Genomic DNA, 15,292 nt, shown 5'->3' with positions numbered 1-15,292 from the left:
CCTTCATCATAAGGCTCCTCAGTTCCTCTTCGCTTTCAGCCATCAGAGTGGTATCATCTGCATATCTGAGATGGTTAATGTTTCTTCCAGCGATTTTAACTCCAGCCTTGGATTCCTCAAGGCCAGCTTGTCGCATGATGTGTTCTGCATACAAGTTGAATAGGCAGGGTGAGAGTATACAGCCCTGCCGTACTCCTTTCCCAATCTTAAACCAGTCCGTTGTTCCGTGGTCTGTTCTTACTGTTGCTACTTGGTCGTTATACAGATTCTTCAGGAGGCAGACAAGATGACTTGGTATCCCCATACCGCTAAGAACTTGCCACAATTTGTTATGGTCCACACAGTCAAAGGCTTTAGAATAGTCAATAAAACAGAAATAGATGTTTTTCTGAAACTCCCTGGCTTTTTCCATTATCCAGCGGATATTGGCAATTTGGTCCCTAGTTCCTCTGCCTTTTCTAAACCCAGCTTGTACATCTGGCAATTCTCGCTCCATGAACTGCTGAAGTCTACCTTGCAGGATCTTGAGCATTACCGTAGTGGCATGTGAAATGAGTGCCACTGTTCAATAGTTTGAACATTCTTTAGTGTTCCCCTTTTTTGGTATGGGGATATAAGTTGATTTTTTCCAATCTGATGGCCATTCTTGTGTTTTCCAAATTTGCTGGCATATAGCATGCATTACCTTGACAGCATCATCTTGCAAGATTTTGAACAGTTCAGCTGGGATGCCATCATCTCCTGCTGCCTTGTTATTAGCAATGCTTCTTAAGGCCCATTCAACCTCACTCTTCAGGATGTCTGGCTCTACCACACCGTCAAAGCTATCCCCGATATTGTTATCCTTCCTATACAGGTCTTCCGTATATTCTTGCCATCTTTTCTTGATCTCTTCTTCTTCTGTTAGGTCCTTGCCATCTTTGTTTTTGATCATACCCATTTTGGCCTGGAATTTACCTCCAATGTTTCTAATTTTCTGGAAAAGGTCTCTTGTCCTTCCTATTCTCTTGTCTTCTTCCACTTCCGTGCATTGCTTGTTTAAAAATAATTCCTTATCTCTTCTGGCTAGCCTCTGGAATTTTGCATTTAATTGGGCATATCTCCCCCTATCACTGTTGCCTTTTGCTTTCCTTCTTTCTTGGGCTACTTCTAGTGTCTCAGCAGACAGCCACTTTGCCTTCTTGGTTTTCTCTTTCTTTGGGATGTATTTTGTTGCCACCTCCTGGACAATGTTGCGAACTTCTGTCCATAGTTCTTCCAGGACCCTATCTACTAAGTCCAGTCCCTTAAATCTATTCTCCACCTCCACTGCATATTCCTTAGGAATATTAGTGAGCTCATATCTAGCTGATCTGTGGGTCTTCCCTAATCTCTTTAGTCTGATCCTAAATTGTGCAAGAAGAAGTTCGTGATCTGAACTACAGTCAGCTCCAGGTCTGGTTTTTACCAACTGTATAGATGTCCGCCACCTTTGTCTGCAAAGGATGTAGTCAATCAGATTTCGGTGTTGTCCATCTGGTGAAGTCCATGTATAAAGCCGTCTCTTAGGTTGTTGGAAGAGAGTGTTTGTTATGCAGAGTGAGTTGTCTTGGCAAAATTCTGTCAGCCTATGTCCTGCTTCATTTTGTTCTCCCAGGCCATGCTTACCTGTAATTCCAGGTGTCATTTGACTGCCCACCTTAGCATTCCAGTCTCCCGTGATGAAAATAACATCTCTTTTAGGCGTGTTGTCCAGTAGGTGCTGCAGATCCTCATAGAACTGCTCTACTTCAGCTTCTTCAGCATCTGTGGTTGGGGCGTATATTTGGATCACTGTGATGGTAGATGGCTTGCCCTGAATTTGAATTGAGATCATTCTATCGTTTTTTGGATTGTATCCAAGCACTGCTTTAGCCACTTTACTATTAATTATGTAGGCTACTCCATTTCTTCTGTGGTCCTCTTGTCCACAGTAGTAGATCTGGTGGTCATTTGATGTGAAGTGGCCCATTCCAGTCCATTTCAGTTCACTGATGCCCAAAATGTCTATCTTTAATCTTGACATCTCCCCAATAACCACATCCACTTTGCCCTGGCTCATAGATCTTACATTCCAGGTTCCAATGGTGTGTTGACCCTCAGAACATCGGATTCGCCGTTCACCACCAGCACCGTCGGCCGCTAGCCGTCCTTTCGGCTTTGAGCTAGCTGCGTCATCACGTCTGGGGCTAGTTGAGCTCATCCTCTGTTCCTCCCCAGTAGCATTTTGACCATCTTCCGACCCGGGGGTCTCATCTTTCGATGGTATACCGACATATCTCTGGTTGTACTGATCCATTGAGTTTTCACGGCAAGAATACTGGGGTGGGTTGCCATTGCCTTCCCCAGGGATCGCATTTAGTCTGACCTCTCTGTCACGACCTTCCCGTCTTGGGTGGCCCTTCACGGTTTAGCTCACGGCATCATTGAGGTGCTCAAGCTCCAGCACCACGACAAGGTAACGATCCTTTGCTGAAATCTGACCTGTAGTGCCACCAATAATTCATCCTGCTCAGGATGGCTTTATGGGAGGCAGTCAGACTTCTGATGGTTGGCAGTGCAAATCCAATGACCACGAAGCGGCAGTGGTGTACAGACCGAGTGCGGCTCTGTCACTTTTTTTGTGGCTCGCTCTGCCTGTTCTCTGTCTAAGAGACTGCCAACATCTAATCACAGCTTTCCTTCAAAAATGTGGAACGACCGGACTTCAAGGCAGCCCAAGAGGCACACCTTTTCTTTAATTATAAATGGAGGATGCTGGTAGTATGAGAGGTATCTATACCCTTGAGTATGGATGGGTGTTGGAAGGAGCTTCTGGGGGAGCAAAGAGGAAGAATTTGCAGCTGTTACACGTACAGGTTTGGATTGTGGTCACTCACTCACTTGCTCACAGCCTGTTGAGGCTCATGGATCTCATCAGCCCCCCTGGCTTTCTACCCGGGTTTTCCAGATAGGTGCGGCTTGAGCAGACAAGACACACAGCCCAGGCCAATGGCCGGGATATAATTAGGGTCACACACCAATCACTTCCAACCGAACACTGAGGCACAACAGGTTCTTTGGAATCCATGGAGGCCCAGTGAATTTAAAGGAACAGCAACACTTTACTGGCTGCAAGGTACATTTGCTCTTTCTCACACACATGCACACACACCCTTATCCACACTTACCTGCGTCCTTCTCAGCTAGGCTGCCAGGCACTAGCCAGAGGGACAGAAGCTGCCAAGTCTGGATCCAAAGACAGGGAGTGGGCAGGCTTTGGGACCCCTTTTATCCCCCAGAGTCCTTGCTCTGTGGATTCCCAAGTCTGGTAGCTGTTGATGGGATGTGGTGGGGGGGGGGTTCCATGTGCTCAGGCCCATCTTCCTTTGTCTGGTTCAGGTGAAGTTTTTCCTTTGTTTCCTTGACATCTTGCTTCCTTCTTATCTACCTTCCCATAAGGGAAGTTATAGACAAAATTCCGGGCTTTTTCTCCTCTCTGCCTGCTTCATTTTTAGTCTAGTCTTCAAACTAGTCTCACGCAGTCCAGAGTAGAGCAGCCATCAGGCTACGTGCGTGCAATGGGCATAAAAAATGGCTGGAGCTTTCAACACCCCACTGTGGCCACCAGCTTGACCTTTTTACCATATCCTGTGGACATCCTGCCATTCCCCAGTCCTTGAATTGTCAGAAAACTGCATGAATTCTGCCAGGGACATCCGTGGGGTGTGTGTGTGTAGGGGAGGGATTAAAAAATGTCAGCTGCATGATTGATGCCCTACCCCACCCCTTTTAAAAGCTGCATTGCCCCGAATTCTGCTATCCCAACAGCCAAACCCTATGCTGCCTCAGGAACAAAGCCAGGGAATCACCCTGTCCTTCCAGTTGTAACGCAGGAGAATTTAAGGAAAGAGATTGGTGAATCCCTGGGAAGGAAAGTGTCAATAAGCTTGATCAAGGGATACAGGAGCCGAAAAGGGAGGAAAAATAAAAACTGAGTCCTGGGTATACAGAAAGTGTGAAAAAGAAACTCAGAATAACCCCACCTTGATTCTGTTGGCTGCATGAGCGGGCAGAGGAAAACTAACAGGCTTTCAAGATTCTGTTTTATGCAGTAAAGTGGCGTTCCTGTAATCCTCACCATGTTTGTTTCCTGAACTGGCCTGGCTGTTCAGTTCCCCTGGCTTTGTTTCTCCTTCCACCAAGCATCACCTGCTGCTGGGTTCAGAGATTACAGCATTATTGGTTATGGAACCTACTGGTTGAATGGAGGAGAAACCTAGACTCCTTCTAGTGCAGAATACCACCAGCTGGAGTGAAATGGGAACACTTCTCTGCAATCAGGGCTTCTGACTTCTTGGCTTAATCACAGTATTAAATTCGTGCAAAACCTGAGCCAAATTGGGGGTGCATCTAACGGTGGAGAAATAACACAACAGTGGTCTGGAACAGTTGCTGTGTGAGAGCTGCCGTAATCCCTTCCATCCATGGTGATCATGATTTGCATTGACAAGAAACCGGGCCTTGCGCTTAAAAGGAACTGGGCAGCTGGTTCAGGAAGGGAGAACCAGGAGTCATCTATACTGTCTCTATGAAGAACTTGGAGAAGCTGATGGTGGGAGCAGCATTCATACCACACACCTGTAACTCTACCACCAGTTAACAAAACGCGGTTCCATGTTTTGCTTCCAAAACATGAGGCCCAAGTAAAGAAACCAATGTTGGCTTGACATTTTGACTTCATTCTCCAAATATGCAAAGACTATGTCTGGGTACCCATTACAAGCCAAACCACAAGCTTCTTAACACTATTTTAGCCTAGGCTAGTTGTGAAAATCCAGTCATTCTGTGACTGCCAGCCTTTGATCCAACTGGACTGTTGGCCTAAAGAGAATCTGTTGGCCTCTTCCTGGCTGAACATTGACTTACAGCTGGACCGGGTGTCTGTCTGCACTCCAGGGCCTCAGAATCCAGGAAAGGCCTTTACTACTTGCCTCTCCTTTGGCTCTTCCTTCGGGGAGCCTCCTCTCAAACACCTGCCATTTACAATTAGCTGGAGGAACATCCAGCTCTGCTCCTCCAGAAGGCCCCCTGCCTATGTGGTAGGGCTGACCCTACCATTAAGGAGAATGAGGCAACTTCCTCAGGCCGTAGTAACTGCTGCCAGCTGTTCCTCCAAAGCATCCTGCCCCCCCCCTTTTATCAGAGGACAGAACTCCTTTTGCTGCATGATTGGTCTCCTAAACTGGTCTGCCACCATGCAGAAGGATGCTGTCCATCCTTTGTTAGTGCTGGCATAGGATTCCGGTTCCTTATTCTGAACAGGAAGAGGACAACATCTGGTTGTTCCTTTCAGGCACCTAAAGAGCTTGGGCCAATCCTGGCCTGATGACAGATGGTCTCCATGTCAGCTCTGCTTTCTACATCCTCTCCTTCTACATTGCCACCGGACTTCAAGTGATGGCAACAGGTCTGAGTTGAACTCCTGTCCAGAAGCAGATGAAAACATCATGCTGTAACATTTCACAGAGGCCCTGTGGCACTGTATGGAACCAAGTGTTGGGCAGCAACAAAGGGTATAGAGAGATATGGAAATGTATGTGCTCCATTGGATATCGGGCATCTCCCTGCTCAATCATGTCACAAATGATGCCATCTGACAACAACTAGGCGTGTCATTAATTACAGAGAAGATGAGAGAAGGCCGGCTTCGTTGGTGTGGACATGTCCTTAGAGCGGAACCTTTCGCTGTCGCCAAAATAGTTTACCATCTTAAAACCGATGGCCGGCAGCCACGTGGGCGACCAAAACAGAGATGGCAAGACCCCATCAATGAGGACATGCAAATCGAGGGCCTGCGCCCTGAGGATGCAGATGATTGGGCCAAGTGGTATTTCAGGATCCAAAAAGCAGACCCCGCAATAGCAGGAAAATGCTAGGAACAAGAAGAAGAAGGAGAAGGAGAAGGAGAAGGAGAAGAAGGAGAAGAAGGAAAAGAAGATGACGACAGTGGAGGAATGGAAGGTTGGTTTTAAAGGGCATTAGGAAGTCCTTGCAAATGGAAGAGCAGGTAGAATGACACTGCTAAGAGCAACAAGTTCAAAGGTAGCAAGGGATGTACAGGTCCTCACTTTATGACCATCCATTTAGTGATGGTTCAGACTTATGACAGTGCTAAAAAAACCAACTTACAACTGGTGCTCACACTTATGACCGTTGTAGCATCCCCATAGTCATGTGATCATGATTTGGGCACTTGGAACTGATTCACATTTCTGACCGTCACAGCACCCCGTGGTCACATGATCGCCATTTTTGATCTTCCCAGCCGGCTTCTGGCAAGCAAAATCAATGGGAAAACCACATGATTCACTTAACGACCATGTCGTTCACTCAATGACACACTGATTCACTTAATGACTGCCACAAAGAAGGTCATAAAATCAGGTCAGATTTGCTTAATGACCACTTCGCTTAGCAACTGAAATTTTGGTCTCAATTGTGGTCATTAAGTGAGGACTATCTGTAGTATATGTGAGCTATGGCCAAATTCAAATCTTAGTTTCTAGAGAGTACAGAAGTCTTCTGACTGGCCTATATCAAGTCCACTGAACACTGGAGGGCTATGGGAAAGCAAGAGGACATCCATAGTATAAAAATAATCAAAGGTGTTCCAGGACAGTATTTTTAGTTACAGGTCTACCTTGTGGATAGGCTGCTTCAGAAGACCACCATGTTTCCCCCAAGACTTTACATTTAGCTGAGTGCTATTGATCCGGTGTAGTGTGTGTAGTCTGCTAAATGCTTCAATAGAGTTGTTATGTGGGAGCGTGATTGCCTGTGACTCATTCAAACAGCCAAGTCTCCACTTAGCAGCTGTGCAGTCCTGGAAACAGATGTGGCTGCTTCATTGCTTGCACATTCTGAAATACTCCATAGACTGAGAGCCAGTTTGGTCTAGTGGCTAAGGTTCTGGGCTAGAAACCAGGAGGCTGTGAGTTCTAGTCCCGCCTTAGGCACGAAAGCCGGCTGGGTGTCATGAGCACCGTTGAGCTGAAGGCATCAGCACAACGGCACACATGACAATACCTAGGAAGCTAGAGGAAGGGATTTAAAGATAAGCAAAGCACGCACAACAACAGACACAGACCCCGAGGAGAAGGGAACGACCCCGGCCGGATGAACCAGCCATTAGAACACAAAGGGGGAAGGAAGAACGACAAAGACAGGGCGGATCACGAGGCACACCTGAAGCTGTCAGCAGAACGCAACGGATATCGCCCAGCTGACAGCAATCACCGGCCGGAGAAAGAAAACGATCATGAGCGAAGCCCGGGGCACCAGCAGGGGCCCCGCGACCCCTCACCTACCGGCAAGGAAGCATGCAGGACTTGGGGGGATGACACAACCCAAGGTGGGGGGGGCGCTGACCGGCGCGGGCTATTTAAACCCCGCACTGGCACGCTCCCTTCACTCTCAGCTTTTTCTAGCTATGCACTATGCTGAAATAAACCTGAACCTGCTCTTCCCTGAATCAGTGTCTGTGTTTTACTCAGTAGTAGGCAGCGCATGACATAAAGCTGAGAGTCATAAACTCAGCCTCGCCAAGCCCCACCGGACAACAACGAGCCGCGGGAGGAACAGATGGCGAGAAGAACACGAGCGGAGAGCAATGGAGCTGACGCATTGCAGCCAGGACGGGCGAGCCGCACGGCGAGAAGCGGAGGAGGACCGACAGAGGCCAGAGGCAACGCGGACCCCAGGAGCCACGGACACCCTCCCGGCCCATCCCGAGCCTCAGCCCCACCCCCGGAGGGAGGCGGAGGCGACCCGGCCACGGGAGGGAGCAACATACCTCCCGACACCCGCGGAGACCTCCCCGCCCCACATCGCACCCCAACCACAGGCGTGGAGCTTCAGCCCAACTGCAGCAAACGCGGTGGAGGACGGAGAGGTGAACCAGCCGATTCACTCCCAAGTTGAGGGAGCTGACCAGCGGACGGAAACACCCAAACCCCACCGGTGGCACAACTATGCGGAGATGCCGACTGGTCCGATCACAGCTGCGGCGCGGACCTCGGACCGAGAAACGCAAGCCAGACTCATGGCCATGGAGGCCCAACTAAGGGACCTTGGGACCATGCTGCAGTCGCTGATGACCTCCATGCCTCACAACTACGTTCCCGTGCAGGTACACACCCCTATCCAAACCCCGAGCGGGTCTTGGCACCCCCATAGGCCAAATGCTAACCAGCAAGCATCCCCGGTGGACGAAGCCATGGGACGGGAAGCGAGGAGAGGGGACCCACCGAACACCAGGGCCCCAAAGGACTTCCCCATTTTCTTCGACGGGAACCCCGCGAAGCTGTCGTTTTTCATCACAAACGCCAGGGAGTTCATGGGGCGGCACAGACACTCCTTTGACTCCGAAGCGGACAAGATCGCAGCCGTGGCGATCAAGTTACAAGACAGGGCGGCGGACTGGTACGTCCAAATGTACGAGTCCAATTCCCCCGCCCTCTCTGACTTCCACGCCTTCATCACTGAGATGAAGCACTATTTTGAGGAAACGCTAGCCAAGGAGAGGGTTAAAAGTGCGCTTCAAGCCCTCAAACAGGACGCACAAGCTGTCGCAGACTACGCCCTCAAATTTAAAGCCCTCGCAGGGAAGATTAACGACTGGTCCGAAACTACCCTGCTAGAGATGTTCAAAAGGGGCCTCAACCGCGAGGTACTCCAATGGGCACTCTACCGGGACGACCTGGAGACTCTGCAAGGCTGGATCTACCTAGCAGGGAGAGCGGAACACACGCACCACACTTTCCTAATGGCGACGACAGAGGACAAAACAAACACCAGCCCAAAGGTACCCGCGCCACACTTGGGGCCGGCCGGTCCCACGTATCAAAAGAAGAAGTTTACTCGCGGACCCTCTGTGAAGTGCGGAAAAATGGGGCACAAAACGGCAGATTGCTTCTCCAACCGAACACTAACTAGCGCTCCCAAACCTGCACCGAAAACGATGTTCAAACCAACTAACCCACCGCCGCCCCCCCACCGCCGGATGACCGGAACCACAGCGACACCGGACAAAGACTGGGACGCTTACTTGGCGGGGGAGGACGCCGAAGTCCCAGACCAGCCGGCGGGAAACGCTCCCCGCCTGCCTTAAAACGCGCCGCGAGGCAGGTGGTGGGACAGGGGCACGAAACACATAGACAGAGCGACGAAAGCCCCGTAATAATGGGGTCAATCAGGCTTTCCATCAGCAACAGAGCCACGGCCGCGGCGCTAGTGGACTCGGGGTGCTCCAAGAACCTGATCCACCCCGACATAGTCGCCAAGCTTGACCTGCCTTGCCTCCCCCTCCCCACGCCACTGGCCTTCCACCAGCTGGACGGCTCAACAGCGGGAGGGAAACCAGCCACGACGCAGACCGAGCCGGTCACCCTGCAAATGGGCACCCACACCGAGCGAACATTGTTTGTGGTAACCCACATAGGGCGGCCCATCGTAGTCTTAGGAATACCGTGGCTCGCGACCAACAACCCACGCATTAACTGGAAGACCCGCACCTTCCAATTCGACGACAGCGCGTACCGGGCGCCAGTTCCGGCGGGCAGGATCAACCCCACAGTGGGACGGGCAGAGGCGGCAGCCCAGGACAACACAGCAACCCCAGAAGACCTACCTGAGCAATATGCTGATTTCTCAGAGGTCTTCGGAGAAGAGGAGGCAGACCAACTACCCCCCCACCGCAAGACGGACTGTAGAATTGAGCTGCTTCCAGATGTCCCCTTACACAGGCCGAAGATTTACTCGATGACCCCGAAGGAGATGACAACCCTCCGGGAGTTCATCAATAAAAACCTGGATAGGGGTTTCATAGAGCTGGCATGCTCACCGGTTGGAGCGCCCGTCTTATTCCAGGAGAAAAAAGACGGCACCCTACGGCTCTGCACTGACTACCGGGGCCTCAACGCGGCGTCCCTATCCAATAAATACCCCCTACCCCTTGTGAAAGACATGCTCGCCCACCTGTCCACAGGTAGAGTATTCTCCAAGCTGGACCTTCGCGAGGCGTATTACCGGATCCGAATCAGGGAGGGGGACGAATGGAAAACCGCGTTCAACTGCCCCCTAGGCGCCTTTCAGTACAAGGTGCTGCCATTCGGACTAGCAGGGGCCCTGGGAGTGTTCATGCAGCTCATCAATGAGGTACTGCATGAACACCTGTTCAAAGGAGTCCTAGTCTACATAGATGACGTCCTCATCTACACCCAGACGCACGAAGAACACGTAACCCTAGTCAGACAAGTCCTTGAGAAGCTAAGAAGGGTGAAACTCTATGCCAAACCCTCAAAGTGCGAATTCCATAAAGCACGCCTAGACTACCTGGGGTACCGAATCTCCGGGGAAGGCATAGAAATGGACCCCGCAAAAGTCGAGGTGGTGGTGAACTGGGAACGCCCACGTAACAGGCGCCAACTTCAAAGCTTCCTCGGCTTCGCGAATTTCTACAGGTCATTCGCACGGGGGTTCGCGGAGATAGCCCTCCCCCTAACAGACCTCCTCAAAACTAAAGGAGTTGGGGACACACGGCGAGCCAAGAACCCAGGGACAGTACTAAATTGGACTCCCGCGTGTCAGATAGCGTTCAACAGGCTGAAAGCGCTGTTCACCACGGAGCCAATCCTCGCACATCTGGACCCAGAATGGCCGTTCGTGGTCCAAGCCGACACCTCAGACTTCTCCCTGGGGGCCATACTGCTCCAAAAGGACCCTACAGGAATCCTAAAGCCATGCGCCTATCTGTCGAGGAAATTCTCGGAGACGGAAAGGCGCTGGCACGTATGGGAGAAGGAAGCGTTCACAGTAAAATCGGCGCTAGAAACATGGAGGCATCTACTGGAAGGAGCCACCCAACCATTCGAGGTCTGGACAGACCACCGGAACCTCGAGGCCCTCCGGACGCCCAGACGCCTCAGCCCGAAACAGGTCAGATGGGCCCAATTCTTCAGCCGCTTTAACTTTCAACTGAAGTTCATGCCGGGCAAAAAGAACTTCCTGGCTGACGCCCTCTCCCGACTGCCCCAAGACGAAGAGCCTGTCCCAGATATGATTGGGACGGTCCTATCCGCCTCCCAGCTGGGGATGGCTGTGACCACCCGGAGCGGCGCTCAGAAACAGCTCAACCCCACGTCTCAACCGACGGCAAGCCAACCAGCGACCAGACGGCGCCACCCACGACTGCCAGGAGGAATACGCGCGGACCTCACCACCGCCCTCAAAACCGACCCCTGGCTACTAGCAAACCCCGACAAGGTGACGATGGCACAGGACTTAGCATGGGGTGAAGGCAGAATATATGTCCCGGACTCGCAGCACCAGGCGATCCTGCGCAGATCATACGACAGCAAACAAGCGGGACACTTCGGGTTTCTAAAGACCCTGCATCTAACACGACGACAATTCTGGTGGCCCGCGTTGAGACGGGACGTGAAGGCCTACGTAGCGTCCTGCCCAATATGCGCCATGGCCAAACGGGCACCAGGTAAGCGCCTGGGACTCCTACAAATGGTGGCGGAGCCCTCCTGCCCATGGGAGGAAATCTCCATGGATTTTATAGTAGATCTACCACCCAGCCAGAAGAAAACAACCATTTGGGTGGTGAAAGACTACTTTTCGAAACAGGCCCACTTCATCCCCTGCTCATCAGTCCCGTCTGCCCAGCAACTGGCTAAACTCTTCCTTATACATGTGTACAGGTTACACGGATGTCCCGTACGCGTGGTGACCGACAGGGGCACACAATTCACCTCGAAATTCTGGCGGGCCTTCCTAAAACTGATTGGGACCCAACAAGCCCTATCCACGGCCTGGCATCCCCAGACGGACGGAGCCACAGAGATCCTCAATGCCACCCTAGAACAATTCATACGCTCATATACCAACTACCACCAAGACGACTGGGTCGACCTGCTTCCGTTCGCAGAAGTCGCATACAATAACGCCGTTCACATGAGCACAGGGAAAACCCCGTTCGAAGTAGTCTCCGGGCGCGAGTTCGTACCCATACCGGAGCTACCGCAACCCCCGGGACCCCAAGTGGGTGCTAGTGACTGGGGACGGAAGATAGCGGAATCATGGCCAATAATCACGGCAGCGCTGAAGGAAGCACAGGCGGCCTACAAAGAACAGGCCGACAAGCACCGGCGCCAGCAACCGACATTCCAGGCAGGGGATATGGTCTACCTATCCACCAAATTCATGAAATCACCTCAACCCTCGAAGAAACTGGGGCCTATATCGGGCCGCTTCGAGTAACACAGATAGTGAACCCGGTGGCAGTACGCCTGGACCTGCCACACAATCTAAGGAGACTCCACCCGGTATTCCACAGCAGCCTCCTGAAACCAGCAACCACCTCCCGATGGCACCCAAGCACGCCTCTGCCCTCCCCAGTGATGATCGACGGCCAACAACATTTCGACGTAAAAGAAATACTCGATTCCCACCGTCAACGGGGCACACTACACTACCTAGTGAAGTGGAAACACTTCCCCCACCCAGAATGGGTGGCGGCTCAACACGTCAAGGCACCGGACCTGACCCGGGCATTCCACACGACGTACCCTGACAAACCAAAGGGGCACCAAGCCGAACCGGCCCCTAGAACACTCTTCCCCCCTCGGGCCTCCCCCCCCCACCCGCCGCGCCCCCAGGGGAAGGGGCCCCCCAAGCCTGCGACTTGAGTAGACCTCCTCCCCCCTGGGACTCACCCTCCCCCCGCCCCCCCCGGGCCCACTGGGGAGAGAAGATTGGTCATAAGTGCATCGCCAGGGGGCAAACACCCAGGATGCACACATGACAAAACGACGAACATCAACATAAACAAGCAACAAAATAAAAAGATAAGGATCCTACCTGGAGCTGAAAAGCACCCAACCAGCCACGCCTCCTCTCACGACGAACTGAGCACGAACAAGCAGGGTGTGGTCGAGGCATGCGCACTCCCAGGGTGTGGTCGAGGCATGCGCACTCGGAACACACCCAAAAGATGGACACGAGGTAGAGGGCGGAGCAAGGGGAGGGGCAAAAGCACTCCGGCGGGGGGGAAAAATTTTTTTTGACAGCTCTCCCGGGAAAAACCAGAATGCCGGGGGGGGGGCTACTATTCGAACGGGGGGCAGTATGTCATGAGCACCGTTGAGCTGAAGGCATCAGCACAACGGCACACATGACAATATCTAGGAAGCTAGAGGAAGGGATTTAAAGATAAGCAAAGCACGCACAACAACAGACACAGACCCCGAGGAGAAGGGAACGACCCCGGCCAGATGAACCAGCCATTAGAACACAAAGGGGGAAGGAAGAACGACAAAGACAGGGCGGATCACGAGGCACACCTGAAGCTGTCAGCAGAACGCAACGGATATCGCCCAGCTGACAGCAATCACCGGCCGGAGAAAGAAAACGATCATGAGCGAAGCCCGGGGCACCAGCAGGGGCCCCGCGACCCCTCACCTATCGGCAAGGAAGCATGCAGGACTTGGGGGGATGACACAACCCAAGGTGGGGGGGGGCGCTGACCGGCGCGGGCTATTTAAACCCCGCACCGGCGCGCTCCCTTCACTCTCAGCTTTTTCTAGCTATGCACTATGCTGAAATAAACCTGAATCTGCTCTTCCCTGAATCAGTGTCTGTGTTTTACTCAGTAGTAGGCAGCGCATGACACTGGGTGACCTTGGGCCAGCTACTCTCTCTCAGCCCAAGAGCCAACCAGGCATGGTAGGAGAGTTCTAGTCCCGCCTTAGGCACGAAAGCCAGCTGGGTGACCTTGGGCCAGTCCCTCCCTCTCAGCCCAACTCCGTGCGATGTAGACTAGCCTCCTTGTGCTGCACCCCGGGCAACGTGACTCATCATGGCTAAATAGTCCACACATCTGGTTGCTGGACATCGCAAAGATTTCCCAGCAAGAAAAAAGCAGCATGAACACCGGACTGCTATGCCATACGATTAAGACAAAAACCAAAAAAACTCCATAGACAACTTTCAAAGTCTGCCTATAGCCCCACTGTCACACTAACCAGCAGTAGCAGGCTGTGGCATTTTAAGGAAGAATTCATTCCAGATCTTTTGCAAGTGTTCAACTGCTGAGCTAGAAGTGAAACTCTTTTTACAACGTAACAGGCAGGCAGGGTTTCCTAACTTGCATAACCCTTTTTGTCAATCTTTGACAGGAAGTAGGGGCCAACGCTTGGGAAAGCGGAACTGCAGGAGTTTTGCTGAACATTTGAAGCCAACCTGATCACACAGAGAGACGGGAGAGACCATCTTAGAGACACCAGGTAAGCGGCAGGAGGGTTGAGGGAAGATGCTGCTGCTCTCAGGCTGAGGTGACAGGCGAGGGTGGCACCTCACAGTCTTGACCATGTTGAACTTACGGAAGATGTTCAGTGGGGAGGAACTGACAGCAGAGAAGAGTTGGAGAGTAACTGCTCCATCCTGTATTAAAGTTTTAATACAGGCCACTCTCCCCAGGATAGAGTTATAATGCTATAGACTTGCCTTCTATGCTACATAACAGTAAGCTTTCCTTGAAGTTGACTTCAGTTCTTGGTGACTTCCTGGTCCTGTCTGTGAAGTTTTCTTGGCATTGATATGGAAGAGGTTTGGCACTGCCTTCTTTCAAGTCTAGCTTTCAGTTCTGGGATCTCCCGATGGCTTACCATCTCAGGGTTAACCAGTCTGACCTACTTGCTCTCATCGGAGATACGGGCAGACCAAAGGTCCCATAATACGTTCATAGATCTACATATGCAGGTCTGGGCAGCATTTTGCATTGGTAGACAAAATGGTGGTTTGGGGTGGGTAGAGACACTTGGGTAGCGCCACTCTACCAACTCCTGAAGGAGCTGCATCTTTTCCAGGACTGCATGACTGCCACTCCAGGGCAGTTTGGGGATCTGCATTTATTATTTATTATTATTTATTCAAGTTTTTGCCACTGCCCATCTCCCCCCACAAGAGGGACTCTCTGCATTTGCTGGGGAGAGCCACTTTGGTGTGGCAGTTAAGGCACCAGGCTAGAAACTGGGAGACCATGAGTTCTAGTCCCGCCTTAGGCACAAAGCCAGCTGGGTGACCTTGGGCCAGTCACTCTCTCTCAGCCCTAGGAAGCAGGCAATGGCAAACCACTTCTGAAATCTTGCCAAGAAAACTGCAGGGACTTGTCCAGGCAGTCACCAGGAATCAACACTGACTTGAAGGCACCAAAAAAAAAAAGCTGGGG

Source organism: Candoia aspera, chromosome 11 (assembly GCF_035149785.1).
Source record: "Candoia aspera isolate rCanAsp1 chromosome 11, rCanAsp1.hap2, whole genome shotgun sequence".
NCBI lineage: Eukaryota > Metazoa > Chordata > Lepidosauria > Squamata > Boidae > Candoia > Candoia aspera.
The sequence above is the reverse complement of the archived record's forward strand: the minus strand, read 5'-3'. Positions refer to the sequence as shown.